Raw genomic sequence first — 12,145 nt, 5'->3', positions numbered from 1 at the left:
CCTTGGTATCATTCCATGAAACATTATCCCAATTAGTAGGGTGTTCAAGCACGACCGCATAATCGACCGTAATCGACGCTTTCCCACAGTTCAGTATCACTGCCAATGTCTTCACTTCTATATATCATGAAACAAAGAGAGAAAAACAACACCATATCCGCGCTCATGATAGTGAAATATTAATGTTGAGGCGAGAAATATTACCCATCCTTCGATGTTCTGTCTACTGTATCCTATACGTCCTATACTGCATCTGCTGTAGGAAGTGCTCGTCGGAGTCGAGATGCATGGATCCATTGTGGTTGACCAGGTCAACAGCGGTTAACACCTTAACCGCTGTTATGGTTGCCAAAAGAACCTGAGTCGGAGGTCCAAATCTTGGTTGATCCTGCTGAGCCAATGTTTTTAAACTGTGTACCAAAACATAATCACCCAGCTGAAAATTATGAATACTCTGACCACCTGGAGTAGGGAGAAAATCTGTTACTTGATTAATTTCAGAAACAAAAGACCACAACTGTTTCACATAATGTTGTTGTGTTTCCTGCAACAAAGTTAAATCCTTTGCTGGTGTCTTGTCCATCAGCACACCTAGAGGAAAAGGTCTAGCCATCAAAACTTCATGGGGAGCAAATCCTGTGCCTGAATTTGCCATAGCTCTGATTGATAGAAGCACCTGTGGCAGAGCATCTAGGTTGTTTGTTTTGTCTTATGTATTTTCACCAGTTTTTCTTTAATGGTCCTATTTGTCTTTACCACTTGTGCTGAGCTTTGAGGGATGTTATAAGGAATATGAAATGTCCAATGAATCCCTGAGGCTTCAGCTAATTGTTTGGTTACTCTATAGGTGAAAGGAGTTCCATTATCAGAGTCTATCCCATTTGGTATTCCTAAACGAGGAATGACATGTTCCATTAAGCACTGTTTGAGCGTTTTCTTTTCTTGTCGCAAAGGCTTCTGGCCATTTTGAAAATCGATCCACTATCACAAGAAGATACGAAAATCCTCAACACTTGGACATGTGAGTAAAATCTTTCTGTAATTCTTGGAATGGACCTTCAGGTTTTGGCAAATGATCTCTTTTAGCTGGATTGACGTGTGGATTACAACGAGCACAGATTAAGCATTTTTTAACAAAATCTCGAATTTGTTGTTCAAGTCCAATTGTAAAGAACAGTTGTGAAATATAGTACATGATGCTCCAATACCCCACATGAGTAACACCATGTACATAGGATATTAGGGATTAATACGCTATTTTTGGTAATGCTATTCTATCATTTATATTTTTCCATAAACCATCGTTGTGCTTGACACATCCTTCTCCTAAAGTAGAACTTCAGATGGCATTGCTTGATTCTGAAATGATATCTAATCATCAATTGTGAACGGAGGATCAGAAATGTGAATATTCATGAAAGAATGATTCATCCATGGTAGGAAGGAAGCAGGTAATGCTGCATCTTTTGCATGTTTGTCGGCAAAATTATTATCTTTGGCAATATCAGAATCTGCCTTTGAATGACCCGCACATTCTACAATAGCAAGGTTAGTTGGTAGCATCATAGCATCTAATAATCCTTTTACTAAATCTGCATGTTGTATGGGTCTTCCTGCAGTAGTTACAAAACCTCTGTTTTCCCAAATCTTACAGAAGTCATGTGCCACTGAAAATGCATATTTGGAATCTGTATGTATGGTAACCGATTTAAGTTCAAATTCAAGTCTTTATTTGTCAGGTACACAGAACAACACAAGGTTAGACTGGGCACTGAAATTCTTAAGACAAGACAACGCAAGCACCTGGCATAACATAACATATAAGTGCACGGAACACAATTTACATCAATGCTGAGCTTAAATAAGTGAAACTTCCTAAATATACAGATAGCAATAAATATCGACTATACTAACCCTAATACTAAAACTTCCTAAATTACAGATAACAATAGATAGTACACTATACTAACCCTAAATGCACAAAAAACCTGTTTCAACCCTATAACCTATTCTAACCTAAGTGGAGTGCAGTACAATAGTGCAAATTTGCAGATCAGTGACTATGTCAATGACCATACAGGAGCCTGTTGGCGAGGTACAGTGAGGTACAGTAGTGCAAGTTACTGATAGAGCAACCAGTAGCTGAAGTGACAGTGTATAAGTGACTAGTGTGCAGAAAATGTCCATATCAGTGTCCATTCAGAAGCCTGATGGCCCTTGGGTAGAAACTGTTGTCCAGTCTGCGTGTGCGCGACCGGATGCTGCGGTAACGCCTGCCAGAAGGCAACAGGGTAAAGAGACTGAAGGATGGGTGGGAACAGTCTCTTAGAATCCTGCCGGCTTTCCATAGGCAACGTGTGTGGTAGGTGTCCTGTAGGGCTGGGAGCTTCCAGCCGATGATGAACTCAGCAGAACGGACCACACTTCGTAGGGCCTTGCGGTCCCGGTCTGTGCAGCTCCCATACAACCAGTCAGAATGCTCTCTATAGTGCATCTGTAAAAGTTAGTGAGCATGACTGAGTCCATACCAAACTTCTTCAGTCTCCTCAGGAAGAAGAGACGCTTACGGGCCGCTTTGACCACCTTGTCCGTGTGAACAGACCAGGTGAGGTCATTGCTGATGTTCACCCCGAGGAACTTGAAGCAGCTGACCTTCTCCACTTCCGATCCATTGATGAGTAGGGGTTCATGCTCCTCCTCCTGCCGCATCCTATAGTCCACAATCATCTCCTTGGTCTTGCTGATGTTAAGATAGAGGTTATTGTCCTGACACCATGATGTCAGGACAATGTTTCCTCTCTGTAGGCTGACTCGTCACTGTCAGAGATGAGGCCCACGATGGTTGTGTCATCAGCAAACTTAACAAGGAGGTTTGAGCTGTGCGTTGCCGCACAGTCGTGTGTGAACAAGGAGAACAGGAGAGGGCTGAGCACACAGCCCTGGGGGGTGCCTGTGTTGGTGATCAGTACGGATGAGGTGCGGTCACCGATTCTCACCACCTGTGGCCTCCCCGTCAGGAAGTGGAAGATCCACTTGCAGAGGGAGGTGCTTAGTCCCAGGTCCACAAGGTTGGAGACCAGTCTGGAGGGGATGACGGTGTTGAATGCAGAGCTGTAGTCATTGAACAGCAACCTCACATATTTATCCCCCTTGTCCAGGTGGGAGAGAGCGGTGTGCATAGTCAGAGCGATGGCATCGTCTGTAGACCTGTTGGACCGGTATGCAAACTGCATAGGGTCCAGTGTAGGGGGCAGCGAGGAGCAGATGAATGATTTGACTAGCCGCTCGAAGCACTTCATGATGACAGATGTCAGTGCTATTGGGCGATAGTCATTCAGACATGTGACCTTGGTGTTCTTGGACACAGGGATAATGGTGGTCCTCTTGAAGCAGGTGGGGAGTACAGACAGGTTAAGGGAGAGGTTGAAGATGTCGCTGAAGACCCCTGCCAGCTGGTCAGCGCAGCCCCTGAGGGCCCTACCTGATATGCCGTTTGGGCCAGGTGCCTGGGCCAGATGTCCAGGTGCCAGATTTATCTTTGGCATATAGACATGCTCTAGACAAAGCAACTATCTCGGCAGCTTGAGCAGAAGATACAGGTAATCTATAGGCTTCGATACAATTTCCTAAATTATCCACTATGGAATATCCTGAAAGAATAGTTTTATCATCTGGGCGCATTGCTGAACCATTACAAAATAAGGCAAAATCACTGTTCCAAAGCTGTTTGTTGCAAGTCTGTCCTTACACTGGATGTAGAGTTAATAACATCCATGCAATCATGAGGAATTACATCCTCTGGTTCTGTTCCATGCAATAAAGCTTTTAGATTCACAGCTGGATTAGTGTGTGTGGCCGTGGAAATAGTCAAATTTTGAGTTCCTGTCAAAATGTGTTCGTAATTACTACGTCTTTGGCTGGTCATGTGTTGCGTTGTTATGTTTACTAAGATAATGTTTACGGTATGTGAAGTATGTAACACCATGGGATGTCCCAGAACTATAGTTTGTGCCTTCTCCACCATCAAAGCAGCGGATGCAACAGCCCTTAAGCATGGTACCATGCCTTTGACAATTAATGGCAATGTTTTACCGTAATAAGCTACTGGCCTAATTCCATTTCCACGTTCCTGTCCCAGGATACTATTTCATCGTACAGATGAAAGGTTAATTTGTAGTCAGGTAATCCCAGTGCAGGAGCAGTACACAAGAGATATTTGATATGACGGAAGGCATGTTTCATTTTCTCATTCCATTGAATGACTTCAGGAGAGTCTTTGAGTGTGGCTTTTCGCAATTCTGCATCATGGACTGCATACTCAGCTATCCAGTTTCTGCAATAGTTCACCAATCCTAGGAAAGACAACATCTCAGTTTTGTTCCTTGGTCTCACAATGTCCTTAATGCTATGCACTCTTTCTTGTGACAAAAATCGACAGCCTTCCTTTAAGATGTATCCCAGGTAGTTTACTGATTCTTGACAGAATTGGAGTTAAGCAAGAGCGGACCGGTGTCCTAGCCTGGCTCTGCCCTCCTACGTACTTCCGCTCAATTTGGATTTTGCTTCTGTACTAGGTCTGGGAGCTTGGCTCTGAAGTCGGTTTCCAGAAACACATTTTTTGTAGGTCCAATCAGAGAACAGAGGGAGTGGCTGAGAACGATGACATTAATGTCGTGCACTAGTTTGAGTAGTTCAGTAATGGCGGCGGAGAAAGATGCGAGCGAAACTATTCTGCGGTTGTGGCAACGCTGCCGAATATCCATAGGTTAAAGCTGGAGCAAGAACATTGCTTGCTGAGTTTTGTTGGTGGCCATGATGTTGTGGCCCTCCTCCCCACGGGGTTCGGGAAAAGTTTGATTTTCCAGCGACGGCAGCCAGCTCCGTTACAGTAGTGGTGAAGGAGTTGGCTAAGGCGAACGCTTGCGATTGGTTATGGCAAATCAGAGTGGCTCTGGGCGGATCCAATAGTTTTAAACTTCAACAGAGGACCCGCCTTCAAGGAAGTTAACGTTTGTCAATCGAGAGATCCCAGACCCTCTGTACAAATGAAATGTACGAGGGTCTGGTTAGGACCAAGCTACCGCTGTCCACCTGCTGCCAAATATTTCAGCAGAGCTATCGAAACTGAGACACATTCTGTCTCATTTCTCGCCGCCACTAGAATGTCGTCCACATATTGCAATAAGGTCGAGTTACAAGGAAGGTATAATTGGGCCGGATGTCTATTTACCAATGCACTATAGACAGTCAACATAACCCATTGGAAGGCGTGTCCAAATATACTGTTGTTGTTGAAATGTAAATACAAATAATGGTTGGGTATTTTTATGGATTGGAATCGAAAAATATGCAGAGGAGAGGTCCACCACTGTATACCACCTAGAGTCAGCTGGTAATGCTGTTAGTATTGAATTAATGTCAGGTACTATAGGTGAAATAGGTGTGACTGCTTCATTAATCTTAAAATTTCCTATTTGCAGTATCAAAAGCCTTTTTACAGTTATCAAGCCACATGTTAATACATTGATCTCGCCATTTTTTAGCTGTTTGTCCTGAGATTCCTTGTGGGAAAATATATGTGGCAGTAGCGCGGGGACAAGTATGTGTTTTAGATTGTTCGACAGAGCCGGAATCAAGAAATAACCAGTCGTACATATCATTCATCTCATCGTCATAAGCGAGGGGGACGTTGAAAGCGGATATCTGAGAGTACAGCGAGTTGACAGCTCCTGTTGGGTGTTTGTCTATAGGCATTCCAGGCTGAGCAGACAGGTCAATCTGTTCGATAGCAAAGTTGGTAAATTTACTCAGCTTCTTTTAAATTGTTCTCTCTATTTTTGCAATATTTGCTGGCCATTGATCACCCATCAATTCCCAGAAGATATAAACCTTGGGCATGTAATCAGTATCCCGATCAGAATCACTGACAGCCAGATTGTCAATAAGATACTTGCGAGTAATCTGCAACTGGTGTTTATCAAACGTGCCCTCAAGCGGTATCTGTCCGTCTGTCCATTTAAACATATTAGTCAAATATGGTTCAACATAAAATAATCTAACTTTAGTGAGCATCCATTCTCTTAGCGTCATATCTGTTAAACTTTTATTCGAAACTTGTTTCAAATGTGGTTCAATCTTCAATGATTTATTTATCGCCTTTCGTTCTTTCCGCGGCAAATCCTTTTCTGTTTTAAATGTAATTACTAATGGCATTTTTGATTTTCCAGATTGGCTCCCATGTTTGCATGCATGTTTAGCAAAAAAAAAATTGTAAGCTAATATTCCGAAATCAAATCCCTATTTATATATTGTGGCAGACGGCAGGGAGAGGTGAGGGGAGTGGTGATTGAAGGCAGGTATCTGGCCTCCCGTTGGATCCACCCCCGAGCCATATAGCGACTTCCTTCTTCAACAAGACAGGCTGTGTCTCGTTAGGAGGTTGATTGTTTGTGGGATGGCCTATAAAATGATGTATGTGACGAATTAAAGTGCCTGATACATGAAAAGTGGACTGGGTGTGCTGAAGTCTTATTCAACTTGTTATTGTGGAAACCCCACACCCCTTGACCTGCTACATATGGTGGAGAATGCGGGCAGCCTTTAAACAAGCTCAAAGACTAAACAAGGCAAAATGGAAGCATTATTGAACCAGTTGGCGGAAGCCAACATCACACAGCAAAGTATGCATCGGGAGCTTCTGAAGGAACAGCGCCAGCAGAATGCTCTCCTGCAAGCCGAACTCAGCCAGCTAACAGCCGCCCATGCCAGGCTGGTGGCAGGCCCAGCGGTTTCTCAACCCAAACCCAGTATGTTCATACTGAAGCTGACCGAGGCGGACGACATTGAGGCTTATTTCCAAGCGTTTGAAAGGACAGCCGTGCCGATGGCTCCAGGAGCAATGGGCAAGCTTATTGGCACCGTTCTTGTCGGGAGCGGTACAGAAGACCTATCAAGATCTAACAGCGGACCAGGCGGCGAATTACGAGAGACTGAAAAAGGAAATAATGCGCCGGTATGGGTACACCCTGATCAACCGGGCACAGAAATGTCATGACTGGACTTAAGATGCCACAGCATCTCCCAGGTCACAGATGCATGACCTGATTAGGCTGACTAAGAGCTGGCTGACTGCTGAACCCCTGACGCTCACCGCCATGGAGAAGGTGGTCATCGACAAGTTTATGCGTGCTCTCCCGTATGAGGCAAAAAAAATTGCAAGCCAAGCTAACCCACAGAGCGCAGACAAGCTGGTGGAACTGGTGGAAGGAGAGCAAGTGGCCCCGTCGACAACCCGGACCATGCCGTGGCATCTCCAGCCTGGACCGTCAGACCCCGTCTTTACCTGAACCTGGACGGCAGGAAGTGTTATGAATGCGGTGAGCCCGGACATATTGCCTGGACCTGTCCTAACCACAACGTTTCAATGCCCTGGGCTACAGCCAGTGAGGGAGTCACTGGGCGGCCCTGCAGGTTACTGAAGACATACTGGGCTGAGGAGAGGAGGCCTTCCCCGGTCACTCCGGTAAGAGCCAATAGGAGGGACACCACGGCGCTGTTGGACTCCTTGATGTATGGTGACCTTGATGCGACCAGACTTGATTGGCCCAATCCCCATACTTGGCTGACTCTGGTGCCATCACATGTATCCACGGGGAGACCAAGGACTACCCTACAGCCCTCCTCCATCTGCAGACCACAAGAGGACAACACACCGGGCCAGTGGGAGTCGTCCCAAACCTACCGGTACCAGTACTCATTGGGAGAGATTGCCCGATGTTTCGCCAATTGTGGGTCAGTATGTCCAGCGACGTGGGGAACCATAGGAACCCCAAGAGAGAAGGAAGCAGGAAGCGTGCAGGGGCCACCAGAAAAGGAGAGATCCGACTGTGTGGGTTCCGGGAAGTGGACTCCCAGACGGCAACGGCGTCCCTTTCGGAAGGGGACCCGGAGGAAGCAAGATTGGAGCGGGGTGAGGCGAGTCTGAACGACTTGTTCCCAATGGACCACGAAGTAGCCCCACAGCCTGCCTCTCTAGCGGGCCGGTTTGGTACAGCTCAACTGAAGGATCCCAACCTGGCCAGCGCTCTCCAGCAGGTGACGGTGGTGAACAGAAAACCCATTGAAGGGGTACGTCAAATCTTGTACCCTCATTTTGCTATAGAGAGGAAACTGCTGTATCAGGTTGTTAAGTCAAATGAGGAGTATAGGCAGTTGTTGCTGGTGCCTCGTCATTTTGTACAAACTGTACTACTCTTGGCTCACTCACACCTTTTGGGAGCTCATCTAGGAGTAAAGAAAACCCTAGACCGGATTAAGGCCCGGTTTTATTGGCCGGGGGTGAAGAGGGTGGTGGAGGATTACTGCCGAAGTTGCCTCGAGTGCCAGCGGGTGGCGCCAAAACCCCACTTCCGTAACCCTTTGGTACCCCTACCAATCATTTCGGTTCCTTTCAGCAGGATCGCAATGGACCTGGTGGGACCGCTGCCCAAGAGCAACCAAGGGCACCAATACATCCTGGTGGTCCTGGATTATGCCACCAGGTATCCATAAGCCATTACCCTCCGCACCATGGCAACTAAAGGAATTGCACATGAGTTAGTCATGCTGTTTTCTCGAGTGGGTATTCCAAACGAGTTGTTAACGGACCAGGGAATTCCGTTCATGTCACGTATTATGAAGGATCTTTGTAAACTAATGAATATATCTTAGTTGCGCACCACAGTGTACCACCCACATGGGCTGGTCAAAAGGTTCAACCAGACCTTGAAGCAAATTTTTTAAAAAGTCATTGAGGTGGACGGACGGAATTGGGATCAGTTACTACCTTACCTGATGTTCTCAGTCCGAGAAGTACCCCAAGCCTCAACAGGGTTCTCTCCCTTTGAACTCCTATATGGGAGACGACCCCGAGGACTACTGGATCTAGCCAAAGAAGCCTGGGAGAAACAACCAACGCCCCATCGAACCATGGTGGAACACGCAGAGGACATGAGGACTCGAATGGCAGCTTCGTGGCCTCTGGTACGGGAACACATGCAGGAGGCTCAGGAGGCTCAAGCACAGGTCTACAACAGAGGGGCCCAACAAAGAGACTTCCAACCCGGAGACAAAGCATTGGTGTTGGTCCCCACCTCAGAATGTAAGTTTCTGGCCCAATGGAAGGACCATATGAAGTCCTTGACAAGGTGGGAGAGGTTAACTATCAGGTCAGACAGCCGGGACGCAGGCCTTTTATTCAGATGTATCATGTGAATTTGTTAAAGAAGTGGACTGCACGTGAGGTCCTCTACTCTGTCCCCCCCAAAAGGCAATCACGGAGACCAAGCCGACGGAGGTACCCATGGGGGACCAGCTAAGCCAGGCCCAGAAGCAGGAGCTGACAGAGTTGGTGGGACGGAACCAGGACGTGTTCTCTAGCAAACCAGGACACACCACTTTGGTACAACACCACATTGTTACTGAACCAGGGAAAATCGTGAAACTGAGACCATACCGCATACCGGAGGCAAGGAGAGAGGCCGTTAGGATCGAAGTGAAAACGATGATGGAAGCAGGTATCATAGAGGAATCGAATAGTGAGTGGTGCAGCACCATAGTGTTGGTCATGAAACCAGATGGCTCCATTCGCTTTTTGCAACGACTTTAGAAAGGTCAACGAGGTGTCCAAATTTGATGCCTACCCTATGCCCAGAGTTGACGAATTAATCGAGCAGCTGGGGACTTCCAGGTTCATCAGTACTCTGGACCTTACAAAGGGCTATTGGCAGGTGCCATTGGCTCCCGAAGCACGAGAGAAGACTGCTTTTGCCACCCCTGACGGGCTGTTCCAATACAAGAAACTACCCTTTGGGTTGCACGGGGCTCCAGCCACCTTCCAAAGATGGCTGGACGGGGTTCTCCGTCCCCACGGTGAGTATGCAGCAGCCTACCTTGATGACATTGTGATCCATGGTTGCAATTGGGAAACCCATCTAGTCCAGGTAAACAAGGTGCTACAGGCCTTACGGGAGGTGGGGCTAACGGCTAACCCTAAGAAATGTTGCCTTGGCCTGCGGGAGGCCGAATACCTGGGGTACACGATCGGGAGAGGGTGTATCAAGCCACAAACAAAGAAAGTGGAGGCGATTCGGGACTGGCCACGGCCCCTCACCAAGAAACAGGTACGCACGTTTGAGGGGTTGACAAGCTACTACCGGAGATTTATTCCTAATTATGCCTCTATAGCCAGTCCCCTGACCGATCTGATCCAGAACAGTCAGCCAACCCAGGTGAAGTGGACAGAAGAGACCGAGAAGGCCTTCCGGTGCCTTGTGCTCGGGACCCATGCTGGTGACTCCGGACTTTTCCAAACCACTGGTGGTACAGACTGATGCCTCTGAGACAGGGGTGGGGCCCGTCTTATCGCAGCTACGTGAAGGTAAGGAACACCCAGTCATGTACTTCAGCCGGAAGTTGTTGCCAAGAGAACGAAGATACTCAACAGTGGAAATAGAATGTCTAGCCATCAAGTGGGCACTGGAGACACTAAAATATTACTTGTTGGGACGGCACTTCACCCTTGTGACGGACCATGCTCCACTAGTATGGATGTCTCGGAATAAGGAACGCAATGCTAGGGTAACCCGTTGGTTTTTGTCCTTACAGCCCTTTGCTTTCTCTGTCATCCACAGATCGGGTGCATCCCATGGAAACGCCAATGCCCTTTCCAGAAAAGACGTTCTTGGGGGCTGGGCCGCCCCTCCCTCCTGGTCGGAACTGAGGGGGGAGGTGTGTGGCAGACGGCAGGGAGAGGTGAGGGGAGTGGTGATTGAAGGCAGGTATCTGGCCGCCCGTTGGATCCACCCCCGAGCCATATAGGGACTTCCTGCTTCGAGACACAGCCTGTCTCGTTGGGAGGTTGATTGTTTGTAGGATGGCCTATAAAATGATGTATGTGACGAATTAAAGTGCCTGATGCATAGAAAGTGGACTGGGTGTGCTGAAGTCTTATTCAACTTGTTATTGTGGAAACCCCACACCCCTTGACCTGCTACAATATTTATTTATTCATAGGTCTTTTATCTTTTAAGCTTTAATTATCTTTTAAGAAGATATCTCGATACATATACATTTAGCACTCAATGGGCCTCATTCTTGAATTTTTTTTAAAGTTTCTTCTGAAATGTTTCTTACGAGCTTCGGAAAAACAACATAAGAAAAACAAATCCGCCAAATTCATGAACGCTTGAAAATGTGTTCCTACGCAGCAGAAGTTTTCTGAGTTGTGCTCCCTGGGAAGAGTTTTCTTAAGTTGAAAGCGCGTCTTCGTGCTCCTGAATTTGCATACATACACGCCCCGACAGCTCCTTATAAGGGCACGCAACAGCAGTGACGTGTGCAGTCAAAATCGACACAATAGGGGTTATGCGGAGCGCTCAGCGTTCGAACCGGAAAACAGATGTAATCGTTTCCGCTTCTCACTTCTGTACACATTTGCAGCGCTAGGTGATCCAAATAACTTATATTGACAGGGAAGTTCAAGGATTTTATAAGTTGTATTACTCTCTACATTAGGGTAAGTGTGACAGGAATAAAGTGATGAGTTCATATAGCGTTATAATAGCCTAACGTTAGACCGTTTCCCAGGAGGTAGCACTAACTCTACACATAGCTCTACACATTAACTATAACGTTACAGTAGGCTACATAGCTACACAACCAGCGCTAAGTTATCAATGAAATATATGAATTCAGCAAATTAATTTAAGAAGCTCAATTTAATTTAGTGTCATATCCAAATATCCATCGGTTAGATGATAAAACGCCTTGCCATAGTCTGTAGAGTTGAACGCAATCACCAACAGTTTCTCATAACTTCATTAATACTTCAAACACGGAGAGTTTTCTTAAATGCGATTCCTTTGATCCTTGTGTTTTTTTTAGGAATCGCATTTGAGACAACTCTTGCCGATTTACGACTGCTATTTCGAGTTCGGAAAGTCTTCTGAAGTTTAGAGAACATATCCTAGAAGAGAAAACTTTAATGAATGCTAAAACATTTCCTAAATCCAATTCAGGAGAAATTCCTTCTTAAATTCTTCTTAACTGCGTTCGAGAATGAGGCCCAATGACTGTAACTGTAAGACACAATGCGTTATTAGTCCTT

This window comes from Hypomesus transpacificus, chromosome 21 (genome assembly GCF_021917145.1).
Source record: "Hypomesus transpacificus isolate Combined female chromosome 21, fHypTra1, whole genome shotgun sequence".
In the NCBI taxonomy this organism is placed as follows: domain Eukaryota; kingdom Metazoa; phylum Chordata; class Actinopteri; order Osmeriformes; family Osmeridae; genus Hypomesus; species Hypomesus transpacificus.
This window is presented reverse-complemented; position numbering follows the sequence as displayed.